We start from the raw sequence: 15874 nt of genomic DNA, 5'->3' as shown, positions 1-15874 counted from the left end.
TTCTTCAAAATGTTGTTCATCTCTCTGTTTTCCGATACTCCCTCTGAATGTTGCTTCGATGGTGAATGTAGATCCTGAATTACGCTCTCATGCCCACCCTGAGATGTTCCCGACGGTGTTTGCAGCTGGTTGACACGGTCGTCCAGTCTGGTCACTTGTTCCTCCAATTTGGCATTAAACTGATCAAACTGTTCTTCAGAGTGTTTCTGAAAGTTAAGTTCCAACGCATGAATCATAGCAGCGAGTTCCTCGTTCTTCATTGTGAAAATGAAGGATCAATGAGAGCACCAATTGTTAGACACGCCTTCTTCGAGACAAGGCCAATCTCCAGCCGTTTCCAGCAATTTCATTCAACACATAAAAACCATACAAATTGTTCTAAGGGTTTATATACCCCTGCTACCGAAATTACAATTGAAAAAAAGAAAGCAAATAATTGTAACAGAATTCTCCAGCAGCTGCCTCTCATCTTTGCTCCATCCTAACAAACTCTTTGAGCCATCGGGGTCGTACACGCACCCGTGCTTCACGCGCTTGCACTCTCTGTCCATCAACTTCTGGCTGGTTCTCTATCTTCTTCGCGTTGTTCACCTCTTCACAGAACTGAGTTGGTTCTTCCTTGCCATTTGCTTGTTCAATCCACCCTTCTAGCCTTTCTCGTATTTCCTTTGGGTTAAGTGCTATTGGGCTCTCGAATTGGGCTGGGCTAACAAGGGGGGTGATACTATCCACCTTTTCTTCTAATTCTTAATAGATAGGTAAATGTCTCTTTTTTTTTAAAAGAATTTTTTAACAAAACGACCAAATATAATAAATAAGATAGTAAATATAATAAAACTACTTTTATTTCACGTTAATATTTTTAAAAAATTTATATAATGATAAAATTATGTTATCTAAATTTACTAGCATTTTATATTAATTTATTTTAACTACGAATAAATATATTATATTATTAAATATATACATTACATATACAACAATATTTAATATATTGTATACTGTAGTGTACTAGTGTTGTAGTGTACTAGTGTTGACTGAAATTTTTGTCAACAATTAATTGAGTATTTTTACGTGGTTGGGGCATTAAAGAATCTTAGTCCACGAGTTATTTTTATTTATTTATTGTCTTACAGAGAATGATTATTTCGATCCCCTTTTTTTTTATATTCTTAGATTATTTATAGGTTCATAATGGTGGTTCAAAGGCTACTTTCGTCTTGCTAGTTTGATTCTACTTCACACAATTTCCCATGCATGGCCTTAGGGCATGATTTCTTATTCTAGAAGAATGCGCCTGGGCCCAACGTAAGTGTTCGGTGAGACAAGGCTTTTTTCTCATACTAATGACTTGACAGTTCGCAAGGCAACTGTCAAGTGATGCAATATGTCGTGAAGTTAGAGAACTATAGGTTTAAACTCTTAAACACACTTTCCCTAAAGAGTAGGTTGACCTTCCCCATGCCACATTAATTATGTATAGTTTCCCAATCTTGGGCAAAGTGCCAAGGCCATACCGTTGAAGAAGTGACACAAGATTAGGTCCAAGAGCAAGTCTAGGGACAAGTTCTCAAGGTGGCTCGTGACCAAGTCAAAGAATAACTCTTCTATCTGAACTTTTTTTTTTTTTTAATATTTCATTTAAGTTCAAGTGTGATCAGACGTCACTTTTATTTAAAGAGAGAATTTTTTTATATAAACTTGCCCCATGTCTATGGTTTGTAACTCTAAACCTCGCTTGAATAATATATTTAATTGCTTATAATATGCTTATTTACTTTTTCAATTGTTTATTTTTTTTTCTTTGCTCTTTTTATGCTTAGCTTGGGAGATTTTATTGCCTTTATGAAAATATAGTTCCAACGATTAACTACTTTCACTTTTCCAATTTCTTTTCAGCACAAGTTAAAACTAATCCTGGTGATCACTTTGATTTGCTAAGTGTTAAATTTTAAAAAATTTTGAGCATGAAAATAATTTTTGATTGATAAGGACAATTCATTTGGATCCTTATGATTTCAGTGCCCATGCTGGCCTATTTTGTTTGCACCTAAGACTAGGGTAACTTTTAAAATAGGCACTTGGGCTCAGCTACCCCCAAGTGATTGGAGCATTAAGATGATTTGGTCACTTGCTGTGCTACAATTATTTGCGAATAAAAATTTATAAGACCTTATGCTCCGAAAATTCCTATGACATTTTAAGTATGCCATTTTCATTGATAATCGCCTTTAAGGCTTACATTGAGAATTTAAAGGCAATTTTATGTACATTCTCCCCAGACTATTGATAGTACTTGTGAAGGTGTTTAATGTTCCATGCACATGAAACTTTTGTGCCATCGAGGTATTTTAAATTGTAGGTCCTAAGGAATACTGTTCCGTCAATCTCATAAAAATCTTTTCAGTTTGGACCTATCACTCTCACTCTAGGATCTTGTTTGGCTGGAAAGACCCATCTCAAGACTAAGTCTCCAAGACCAAATTTGTGATCTTTCACTTTGGAATTAAAGTATCAAGCGACATTCTGTTGATATACTTCCGACTGCACTTGAGATGAGTCCTGGAGCCCTTCGATTAGATCAAGAGATTCCTAGAGAAATGTATAATTTGTAGTTGGATCATAAGTGTTATGCTGATGCGAAGAGACTAGGGTCTCAACCAAGATTATGAATTCACACCCATATGTCATAGAAAAAGGTGAATGCTCGGTCGTGGATTGGAATATTATTTTGTAAGCACAAAGTATTTGTAGTAACTTTTCAGACCAATTGTTTTTGCAAGCATGGGGCTTCTTTCTAAGGGTTACCTTGAGATCTTGTTAACTGCCTCCACTTGTCTGTTGGCCTGGGGCCTAGTGACAACAAAAAGAGTTTTGATCACTCTTGTTCACAGAATTCAATGAGCTAAACATTACCAAATTGCTTCTTATTATGTGAGACAATGTTTTGAGATATGCCATAATGAAAAGCGATGTTTTTTGACAATGAAATCTAGGGCCTTGTTGGTTGTGATGGTAGCCATTGGCTCGACCTCCACCTATTTAGTAAAGTAGTCAATAGTGACTATTACGTAACTAGATCAATTCTCCACGCCACGAATGGCTAGAAACTTGTTATGAGAGTAAATTTTATTAGGGAAGCTTGGGAATTGTGGCAAACCTTTGAAAATTTATTTTTATGAGATTGAAAAGTTATTGTTAAAAAATTATATAAATATATCTATATATATTTTTTATAATTGAATCACTAAAAAGTACGTTTAGTTTATTGGTTATCTATTGTAAAAAAAAATAAATACACATTTTTTTACATATATGTATAAAAAAAAATAGCTTCCGTTTAAGCTTATCTATCTATATATATGAGTGCACTCTTAATGAGTATTACCGATGAATGAGATGTAATATTAGAAAAATTTGAGTTTTTATGGTTAATTTTCTATTTAATTAAGAAAATTTCTCATTTTTATATTATATGGACTGGGGTTGTTCCATCAGCTGAAAAAAAAAACAATAAAAAAAAAAAATTTCGACAAAAAAATGATAAAAAAAAATGTTGAGTTTCACTTGAATATTTTTTTATATAAATATCTCTTTGATATAGTGTAAAAAGAGGTATTTTTTTATATTTTTTTAAAATTAAGTAGCTAAATTAAGCATAAAAAATCAAAATTTTCTTTTATTTTCGGTATCGAACCAAAATCTAATGGTTTAATATTTTTAAAATTAATATTTATAATTAAATTTGTTTAGTACCCATCAATAGGTAATACCTATTAAAAAGTGTTCCATATTAGAATATTTTATATATGGAAGTTATTTTCTAATTAAGGAAATGATTTTCTATTTAAGGAAATAAATAAATAATTGATTTTCTGATAAATGAATATTTTATATTCATTGAATCTGGACAAAATCAATTATGTAATATTCTATATATGGTCAGATTTCTATATTCATTACCTGATTTGATTTCCTGAATTAATTGTCAAAATATTCTGACAATTAATGTGGCGCAGTTACTGATGGAGTATCTCACCTATAAATATAGGGTCTCGGTCCCCGAGCTCCTCACTTATTCTGAATTCATTCAGCAAATTCCATCTAAAGAGAGTTGAGAGAGCGAGGAAGCCCGAACTCCAATACCGAAGCTATCGCAGGGATTGAAGCTCAAAGATCAATGGCTGGAGGTACATCGATCCTTTCATTGCATATATTATTGATATGATTACAGTTTATTTTCCACATTTCATATCATTTGTATATGCTATATTACATACACTATATATATAGTCTAACAGTTGGTATCAGAGCGAATTTATCTCTGCCTTGATTTTATTTGAGTTTCATATATATATATATATATATACATACATATACTGTTCATATATATACATATTTGTTTGCGGTTCTGTATATATATATTTATATTCATACTATTTATATTATATATACATTTTCATCAGTATATACATATATATATCTTTATTCATACTGTTCATATATATATAGTATATACTCATACAAATTTATACACGTACTGCATATATATATTTTCATTTTTTTTCACGTGTATATATATTTATATATATTGTATATTATATGTATAATTTATCGCATAATACATTCATAATATTTATTTTCATTTATGTGATATATACATGCATATATATATATATACGTGCATATATATATAATCACGATCGGTCCATTGTTTTTTTTTTCTATTTTTCATTTTTTCGGTGTTTATTTCGAATTCTAAATATATTACTATATTCGTATAGTATTATAGATCGATTTAAGCATTGAAAATCTATTGAAAAACTTAAGGATGGAAATTTTTCCGGTTAAAACTTTTTCGGACCCGATTAATTTCGTGATATTAAAGTATATATTTTTTCGTGTTTTCGTGCATAAAATCTATGTGGATCTCTTAATTATTTGATTTAGAACATTTTATATTTGAAAACACGCAATTTGGTCGTCGGAAACGCAATTTTCGATCGGGTTTGGGTCGGGTTCGACGGACCCGCGTGCAGAAAAACGGGTCAAAATTGACCCGGTTTGGCTGAAGAAGACGACGCAAACGACATGTCGTTTGCCAAAAAACGACGTGTCGTTTGCCCAAAAACGACGTGTCGTTTGAAAGCCTTCATTTCAGCTGTCGTTTATAGTAAACGACATGTCGTTTTTCACACTGTGAAAAACGACATGTCGTTTTTCGTCTTCTGAGGCAGCCTTTTGGTGAATGAAACGACGTGTCGTTTTTCCCTTAGGGAAAACGACGTGTCGTTTTTGTGTGTGTTCTGCACCCTTTAGATTGATAAAAACGACTTGTCGTTTTTGCCTTTTGCAAAAACCACATGTCGTTTACAGGCAGTGTGTTTTTTCAAAAAAAAAAAAAAAAAAAAAGGAAAAATTCTAAAGTTTTTTATAAATTTTTATTTATTTGGAATATTAATTATTTTCCTATTTTTTGTGTTAACTTAGTCAATAAATTGCATTTAGTTAATTTTCTATTTTTGTTTAATACATATATATAGTATAAATTGAAAATGGAAATTTGTTTAAATTTGGTAATTTATTACATGATTTGTTCAGGCATGTAAAAATTGTGCTAATTTGTGCATTTAATTATATATTACCAAATTTCTGCAATTTATTGTCTAAATTAATTTTGAAAAATCTGTCATTAATTTCATATTAAGGAATTTGCATTTAATTAATGATCATACATTAATTGTATTATTTTGTATTTATTTGACAAATTTATGTTTAATGCAATTAATTTAGATTTGTATGATTTAAATGCTATACATAAATTCCTTTTATAGTGCTAGATATATTTAAAAATATTCAAACATTAAGATAGGTTGAATATTTTATTTAGCAATTAAGTTTCATAAAACTTCATAAAATTATTCATAAAATATTCATAAAACTTTATAAAATGAATAAAATATGAATAAAACGTAAGTAGTTTTGTGGTTTGACATAAGAAAACATGAACCTGGGACAAATGCTCATATCTAGAACGGTTTTTAATGATCTTCGGACGACCACACTAGGAGCACTAATCTCAGTGATTGTCTATTATGTTAATAACGAAATTACTTTTAGGTAGAGCCCAATACCTAATGTCTAAAGTGAAAATATAATTTTTTATAATTAGGGAGTAGCCACAGCATCTTTAATTATATAAAATTATATATTAATTAAAATTCACCTTAATGGACAAAACTTGTAATTAATTATTTGGATATAATAATTTTACCCCACAGGGATTTTATTATATTTTTATAATTAATTAGGATAATATATTAAGTTAAATTCTCTTAATTTACCCCACAGGGAGTTATGAGGATTTGATTTAATAGTGTTATCACAAATTTTAATTAAAGATAGATTTCATTCCTCCATTAATCTAAATTAAATATTTCATTAAATCTATCATAAAGTTCATACAATTTTATTAGATTTAAAATTTAGCCCACAGGCAATTTTAGATTTAATAAAATTTTCATCTTCATCATGTTTCTACATTGCTAAAACATGAATTCATTAAAGCCTCAATTCTTTTAACATCTAAATTTTTTGTAATCCTATTCTTGCAGCTATTTCATCCACCTCTAAATATGCTGAAATCACTAGTGAAATCCCTGAGCTTAGGAGTGACAACTTCAAAATCTGGAAGGAACGGGTTCTTCTCCACCTAGCTTGCACTGACATGGATTATGCAATAAGAAAAGATGAACCAGCTGCTATCACTGATACTAGCACTGCTGCTGAGATTGCACTATGTGAAAAGTGGGAGCAATCTAATCGTCTTTGCATCATGTTCATTATGTCCAGAATTCCTATGGGAATGCGTGGATCGGTGGAGCCACCTGAGAAGGTGAAAGACTTTATCAAAGTTATGGATGAGCAGTTTGACACTTCAGATAAATCTTTGTTCATCAACCTCATCCAAGAGTTCTCGTCCACAAAACTCACCGGTGTTAAAGGAGTTCGAGAACATATTTCTAAAATGAGGGACATCACTGCTCATTTGAAGAAACTCGACGTTATCATTCCTGATACCTTCCTGGTTCATTACATCCTTCACAATCTTCCTTCACAGTATGGGCCTTTCAAAATTTCCTACAACACACATAAAGAAAAATGGACTATCAATGAATTGATGACCATGTGTGTTCAAGAGGAAGCCAGGCTCCTACAGGAGCAAGGAGAAAGTGTTCACCTGACCACTCAACCTAAGAAACGCAAGCCATTCAAGAAGAACAAAGGGAAAAAGCCCATGGCTCCCAAGGCTGCCATAAAGAAAGATTCCATCAAATGTTTCTTTTGTAAACAAAAGGGACATGCGAAAAAGGAGTGCAGCCAGTTCAAGAAATGGATGGATGACAAAGGTAATCCAATTTCCTTAGTATGTTATGAATCTAATATGGCTAATGTTAATCTTAACACATGGTGGATTGATTCTGGTTCAACAATTCACATAACAAATTCATTGCAGGATATTCAAAATCTAAGGAAGCCAGTGGCAAGTGAGCAAAGCATCTTATCTTGAAACAAGATGGGCTCACATGTGGAAGCTATTGGAACATGCAATTTAGTTTTAAGTAATGGTTTTATTTTAAAGTTAGAAAAGACCTTTTATGTACCAAGTTTCTCTAGAAACTTGATTTCAGTTTCAAGACTTATACCTTTTGGTTTTTCCTTTACATTTTCAGACAAATATTTCAATTTATATTATAAATCTGAATGTGTTGGAAATGGTATTTTGTCTGATGGTCTTTACTGCCTTAATTTACAAAATAATACCACTAATAATGTTATGCATGTTCGCGCTGGCACTAAAAGATGTGTTATGAAAGAGGATTCCTGTACATTGTGGCACCGGAGATTGGGACATATCTCCATTGATATAATTAAAAGGTTGGTAAAAGATGGGGTACTCAATACCTTAGATTTTACTGACTTTGATACTTGTGTGGATTGCATTAAGGGAAAGCAAACCTCCAAGTCTGTCAAAACTGGTGTCCATAGGAGTTCTGAAATATTAGAAATCATACATACTGATATATGTAGTCCAGATATGGAGTCACATGGTCAGAAATACTTTATCTCATTCATAGATGATTACTCACGCTACATGTATATCTACTTACTTCATAATAAAAGTGAAGCATTAGATGTCTTTAAGATATTTAAAGCTGAAGTAGAGATACAATGCAACAAGCAAATTAAGATAGTGAGATCAGATAGAGGAGGTGAGTATTATGGTAGATACACAGAAGATGGACAAGCACCTGGTGCATTTGCGAAGTTTCTTGAAGAAAATGGGATTGTTGCCCATTACACCTTGCCCGGTACACCCGAGCAAAATGGTGTTGCAGAAAGAAGAAACCGAACATTAATGGACATGGTGCGGAGTATGCTTAGTAGCAACTCTAACCTTCCTAAATCCTTGTGGACTGAAGAATTAAAGACATCCGTGTACATATTAAACCGAGTTCCAACAAAGGCAGTCTCAAAAACTCCTTTTGAATTATGGAAAGGTTGGAAACCAAGTTTGAATCATGTACGCATTTGGGGATGTCCATCTGAAGTCAGAATATATAATCCACAAGAGAAGAAATTGGACCCAAGGACCATAAGCGGATTCTTTATAGGGTACGCTGAAAAGTCTAAAGGGTACAAGTTTTATTGTCCATCTCATAGCACAAGAATTGTGGAATCAAGGAATGCAAAATTTCTTGAGAATGCCTTGATCAGTGGGAGTGATCAATCAAAGGACTTAGGTCCTGAGAAAGATCCTTCAGAACCTTCCACTTCAAAAGCAAGATTGATAATGGTTAACACTCCTGTAGTTCAAACGAATGTTGAACAACCATTACCAATCACTGAAGATCCACAAGTTGGTAATGATAATCCAGTAGATCAAAATGTTCAAGAGTTGCTCGCAATCCGTTGAACAACCCGTCGAACTCCGCCGAACCACCGCCTTGCTTCCCAAGAGCCTGTTTGGTGAAGTCTTAAGAAGATCTACTAGACCTATCAAACCAAAGATTTACAAAGACTATGTTGTGTATTTATTAGAATCTGATATTGGAATTGGAAATGATCCAGAAACGTTTTTACAAGCTATGAACAGTAGAGAATCAAAATTGTGGTACAATGCTATGGATGATGAAATGAATTCTATGAGGTGCAACGTAGTACGGGAACTTGTAAAGTTGCCTAATGGGGCGAGAGCCATTGGCTGTAAATGGGTCTATAAAACTAAGAAAGACTCATTAGGCAACACTGAGAGGTACAAAGCGAGACTTGTTGCTAAAGGATTCACTCAAGAGGAAGGAATTGACTATACAGAGACTTTTTCTCCTGTATCAAGAAAGATTCCCTCAGAGTCATCTTGGCATTAGTTGCTCATTTTGATTTAGAGCTGGAGCAGATGGATGTAAAAATTGCTTTTCTGAATGGTGATCTAGAGGAGGAGGTATACATGAAACAACCAGAAGGATTCTCCTCTAGTGAAGGTCAGGATTTGGTATGCAAGCTCAAGAAGTCCATCTATGGATTAAAACAAGCATCCCGCCAATGGTATTTAAAATTTCATGATGTCATCTCTTCCTTTGGATTTGAAGAGAATGTCATGGACCAATGCATATACCTGAAGGAAAGTGGGAGTAAAATTTGTTTTCTTGTTTTATATGTGGACGATATTCTTCTTGCATCCAATGATAAAGGGTTGCTACGTGAAGTGAAACAATTTCTTTCAAAGAACTTTGAGATGAAAGACATGGGTGAAGCATCCTATGTCATAGGCATTAAGATTCATAGAGATAGATACCGAGGTATCTTAGGTTTATCTCAAGAAGCCTACATCAACAGAGTTTTAGAAAGATTTCATATGAAAGATTGTTCACCGAGCGTTGCTCCAATTGTGAAGGGTGATAAATTAAATTTGAGCCAGTGCCCAAAGAATGATTTTGAAAGAGAACAAATGAAGAACATTCCTTATGCTTCTGCTGTCGGAAGCCTAATGTATGCTCAGGTGTGCACAAGACCCGACATTGCTTATTCTGTCGGAATGTTAGGAAGATTTCAGAGTAACCCGGGGATAGACCACTGGAAAGCTGCAAAGAAAGTAATGAGGTATCTTCAGGGTACTAAGGATTACAAACTGATGTTCAAACGAACTGACAATCTAGAAGTAGTTGGCTACTCAGACTCAGATTTCGCTGGTTGCACTGATTCACGTAAATCTACATCTGGTTACATGTTTATGTTTGCTGGTGGAGCTGTGTCCTGGAGGAGTAACAAACAAACTTTGACTGCTACTTCTACTACGGAGGCTGAGTTCGTTTCTTGTTTTGAGGCTACATCACATGGTGTATGGCTAAAGAGTTTCATTTCAGGCCTTAGAGTGGTTGATTCCATTGCAAGGCCGCTAAAGATGTTCTGTGACAATTCAGCTGCTGTTTTCATGGCTAAGAACAACAAAAGTGGAAGTCGAAGCAAGCACATCGACATTAAGTACTTAGCTATTAGAGAACGTGTTAAGGAAAATAAAGTGGTCATTCAACACATTAGCACTGAATTGATGATTGCCGATCCTATGACAAAAGGCTTGCCACCTCATAAATTTAAGGATCATGTAGAGAACATGGGACTTGGTTCCCTTATGTAATTCGTACAAATAAAGTTATTATTAATGAAACTCTTATTTTGATTTTTCTCATATTTATGCGCATCTTAATTTTACATTTGAGAAAAATTTCAGAGGACCTGAATAAACATAAGGTTTAGGGTTTATTCACTTAAGTACATTGCCACATAAAGTACATTGTTATATAATAAATGTATTGTAATACATGGAAGATACTACTCGATTCATAATGAGGACATGTCGCTATGATTCGTATGTTTATTATATAATGAGGAATGTTGGTTTTGAATATTTTAGTTTAAATGCTGACCAAGTGGGAGAATATTAGAATATTTTATATATGGAAGTTATTTTCTAATTAAGGAAATGATTTTCTATTTAAGGAAACAAATAAATAATTGATTTTATGATAAATGAATATTTATATTCATTGAATCTGGACAAAATCAATTATGTAATATTCTATATATGGTCAGATTTCTATATTCATTACCTGATTTGATTTCCTGAATTAATTGTCAAAATATTCTGACAATTAATGTGGCGCAGATACTGGTGGAGTATCTCACCTATAAATATAGGGTCTCGGTCCCCGAGCTCCTCACTTATTCTGAATTCATTCAGCAAATTCCATCTAAAGAGAGTTGAGAGAGCGAGGAAGCCCGAACTCCAATACCGAAGCTATCGCAGGGATTGAAGCTCAAAGATCAATGGCTGGAGGTACATCGATCCTTTCATTGCATATATTATTGATATGATTACAGTTTATTTTCCGCATTTCATATCATTTGTATATGCTATATTACATACACTATATATATAGTCTAACATTCCATACATATATATACTTGCAAAAAGTTACGTGCGAGGCACGTATACTAAAATTTATGCAAAGTATTTTTTACTTTATTTAAAAGTGATACCATTAAAAATTAAAGAAAAAATATTATTAGTTATTAGGTGAGATTATTATTATGTATATCTAAATAATATAATTTATAATTTTAACAATTATAAGCTAATCTTAATATATTCATACTCATATAGTAAGTTAACTGAAACTATAAGATGAACATTATTTAACTGAAACTATTATAGGGAAGATGTATCTACCTTTCTTATCACTTTTAGACACAAATAAAAAGAATAAAATGTAATATCTTACCAATTTTGTGTTGTTATAAGGATGTCTAAAAATACAATTAAAACTTTTAACTTTTTATAGAATGACAAAAGTAATTAAAATTCACGATACAATCAACTTGTTTTGGAATAATTTAGTGCTCAAATAATTTAGAACTATAAACTGATGAACTTAGAGCAGTCAGTATTATTAAATACAAGAATACTCATCGTTCTTTGAAGAGCTTTGCGAGGTGAAAAAGACAAGTAGGTGTTTATGTCTAGTATATTATATACTGAAATCATTATTCAGTGATATAGAAGAATAAAGCAAAAAAAATTATACCTTATGGATTATAATTATCTCATTTCTTCCAAACACAATCTTGACTTTCTTATTCTTTGTTTATTTTACTTTTCAGGATCTATTAGGTTCTCCTTGGTCCACGAAGAGGCATTCAATGGAAGGTCCAGCTCCTGCGACTGTTATACAATTAATTTAGAAGGGCTTATACATCTTTTCATGGCATATCATATATAATTAAATGTATTACATAAGACCCTTGTATCTATCAAAGCTAGAAATATGTAGATAAGAACAAGAAACACCCATACAAAGGGATGAAAAAATTGATAAACGCATAAAAATGCATGCAGGAGAGGGACTTATTTATGTATTGTAAAAGGAAAAAGAAAAAGACACTAACACTAACATTGAGACAAACTTGCAAAACAAAAATAAATATAGGGCTCAAAGTACAGTTAGCATTTCATGAGACAGTTTTCTAATTAAATTACATTGACCATCACATAATATAACTTTATCAATGGCTAGAAGAATATCACAGAATTAGTTTTTGTGCTCCTAACAAATAATTCTTAGATTGTGAATGAAAGATAGTTGAAAACAACCTTAACCTATTTCTAGGCTTAGTGACATTCCAATGATACAGAACAAAAAAATTGATAGTCAACCAAATACAAAACATGTCAGCTTTGAACTGATTCCTTCCTAGACAAGCTGTGATTAGCCTATATTATTTTACACTTTTTTAGCCATCTTAAAATTCTTATGTAATCACCAAGTACAATAGGTCACTAACCACAACCCCCAAAAGAAAAAAAAAATAGCAGAGTATTTATGATGTATATTTTCAACAAAATTGACAGACTAAAGCCTGTGGAAATGTTGAAAACAAGACATATCAAAACAATAAGGAATACAGACTGCTTACCCCATAACATGATCTTCTTGACTATGTAGTATGGAACATTTTTCACTATAACATGATCTTCCCTGGCACGAGCGGGATCTATGGAGATTAAGGCATAGATAAATTTATGAATTTGTTATTTATTTTCACAAAACTGACTATCAAATTTATATGCACATAGACAGAGGAGTTGGCAATGGGAGGAAAAATTTACACAACATCTTCAAATAACTCACCTTTAATATATTACTGTGCAATTGAGCAACACCATTGACCTACAAAAAATTGGGGTATCAACGAATCCATATTAATATGAAATGTAGTTAAATAAACAGCTAATAAATGAAGAGTTAAATGACTGAACATGGCCGGTAAAAATGAACAGAGACGCCAGAGAAAAACATAATTATTTTACAGAAATTGTATTCAGTTGGTTATGTTTGGTTTGGCGCAAGGGTAATCGAATTGGAATCACCATTACAATTGTATTATTTGGTTTTGAAAGTTTACATGTATACGAGAATACCCAACTGTTAGGATTTATTAAAACACTTAAGAAATATATATCACAGATCTAATCATATTCCTAAAAGTACTTTAATATAGAAAACCCTAAATCATAAATCTATACGGCCTTTGCTAAATTAAAGAAGAAGATGATGATAAAAGATCAGCGGAAGCACTAACCTGAAGCCATTGTTGGAGATTGCAGAGAAGGTTTTGATCTTCCAAGAATACACTATTTTCTTAGGTATTTTCTCTGATGGGGAAGGAGAGAATACAGTGGGGACCACTACCTATTTATAGACTCATCTTAGAATGAGTTTTGGGTATTTATAATTTGGCCCCTCAACAAATTATAAATTAACTTATGGTATCTACACATTATTTCCATGACAATTAAAAACCCTTTTGATACTCATAACATAATTGGTCACTTAATTTTGTATCACACTTTATAATAGCATATACATTATACATATGTGCCCACATAAGATTTTTTTAATCCAACACCAACAACATAAAAAGTTTACACACTAATTTTACATGAAATATTGCAATATAAAAAGGGTTTAAATATTTTAGAATCAATGTTGTTTAGAGTTTAAAAATAGAGAGGAAAAAAGTTCTTTTCAATTTACCTGCATTTAGAACACATCTTGATTACAGCTATCAATTCTTCAGATACAATATTCTTAAACACATCTCGATATCTTGGGAGGAGGAACTTGTCATGCATCGTTGGAATAGAGTTAGGGTCTCTGCCAACAACATCTCTTCCAGAAGAGTCGGAACTCTCTTCACCAGGTTTATCATTATTTTGCCTTCTAGGTACCAAATTAATAATTCGAGTTTAAAAAAAATAAATAATATCAGTTCAAATATTTATAGGATTTGTTTTATTATTATTATTTTATTATAATATTTAATATCAGTTCAAATATTAATAGAATTTGTTTTATTATTATTTTATTATATATAAATAATATTTTATTATTTTATTAAATAAAAATAAAAAGTTACCCATGAATTTCTCATAAACCAAAAATTTTAGTTATATAGGCACACTTTATATAGAATAGATTCTATATAAAATGTGGTTATGTAACACAATTCTTAGTTTAACGGTATTTTTTATGTTTTCTGGTTAACTTTAATAGAATATCTCAATTACTTAACAAATATTTTTTATTAATTTTATAATATTATTATATATATTTAAAAATAAAATTTATGTACATATTTTATATAAAAAAATTTAATATTATTATATATATTTAATCATAAAAATTACATCTATGTATAAAATATATATTTAAATCTTAATTTCACGGTAAATATTTTATTTTAAAAATAATTAATAATATTGTTAAAAAAATTGATTAATAATATTTATATTTCTAATAATTTGTACATTTTATTATAACTACTCTCCTAACTACAAATTATAAGAATGTATCTATGACTATCATTATTTTTTTAAAATATATGTTTGGACATAATATATAAAATGTATTAGTAAAGTAATTAATTCTCTAATCAAACTTAAATTTTGTCAAAATATTTTCTAATATAATCCTTATATATAGAAAGTAAAGATATTATATAAAATACGTATAACAATAAATTTTATTTTTTTTACTGTACATATAAAATATGTATATATATAATCACATCTAAAGAACACATCAATGTAAATAGAGTTTGAGCAGTGGTTATTTTTCTCTCTAGGAGAGTGCCCTCGACGGGATTTACCAACATTGCATTCTGCAATATTGGACTGATACCTACTAAAGTTTAGTGTGTCTTCAACTTCGCATCTTCTGCAAACTGGACTGAATCACTCTGAAGTTTAGTGTATTTTTTTCTTTCCTCTCTTTGAGAAGCAAGAGCAACATGGCTGATAACTGTTGGAAATTATTTTACCAGGATCTTAGATCTACTCACAAGTATGTTTATTAACACCCTAAATATGAACTTTCTAAAACGATAAATTAAACACATATAAAGTTAAAGAAACCTTACATTGGGTGCAGCGGAATAATATGACTCCTTCCGTTCAGATATCTAGCCCTTGATTCCTTTACGTAGCGAGCATTATCAATATCTGAACCTGGATCTCTTTCTCTGAATCTTTGATGCTGAAACTCCTTTGCTGATGATCTTTCTTCACGATCTTCCTCACTATGATTGAGGTATCACTTGATGTGTGTGGGCACTACTCATACACTAAGGATTTCGAAATTATCAAGGAAGAAGAGAAGAAGTGACAGCTAAAGATAGGGAGAGAGAAGGCTCAGGTTTTTCTCTGAAGGAAAAATAGAAAATTTAAGTGTAAATTTCCTGAAGCCTTCACTATCTA

Source organism: Cannabis sativa, chromosome 6 (assembly GCF_029168945.1).
Source record: "Cannabis sativa cultivar Pink pepper isolate KNU-18-1 chromosome 6, ASM2916894v1, whole genome shotgun sequence".
NCBI lineage: Eukaryota > Viridiplantae > Streptophyta > Magnoliopsida > Rosales > Cannabaceae > Cannabis > Cannabis sativa.
This window is presented reverse-complemented; position numbering follows the sequence as displayed.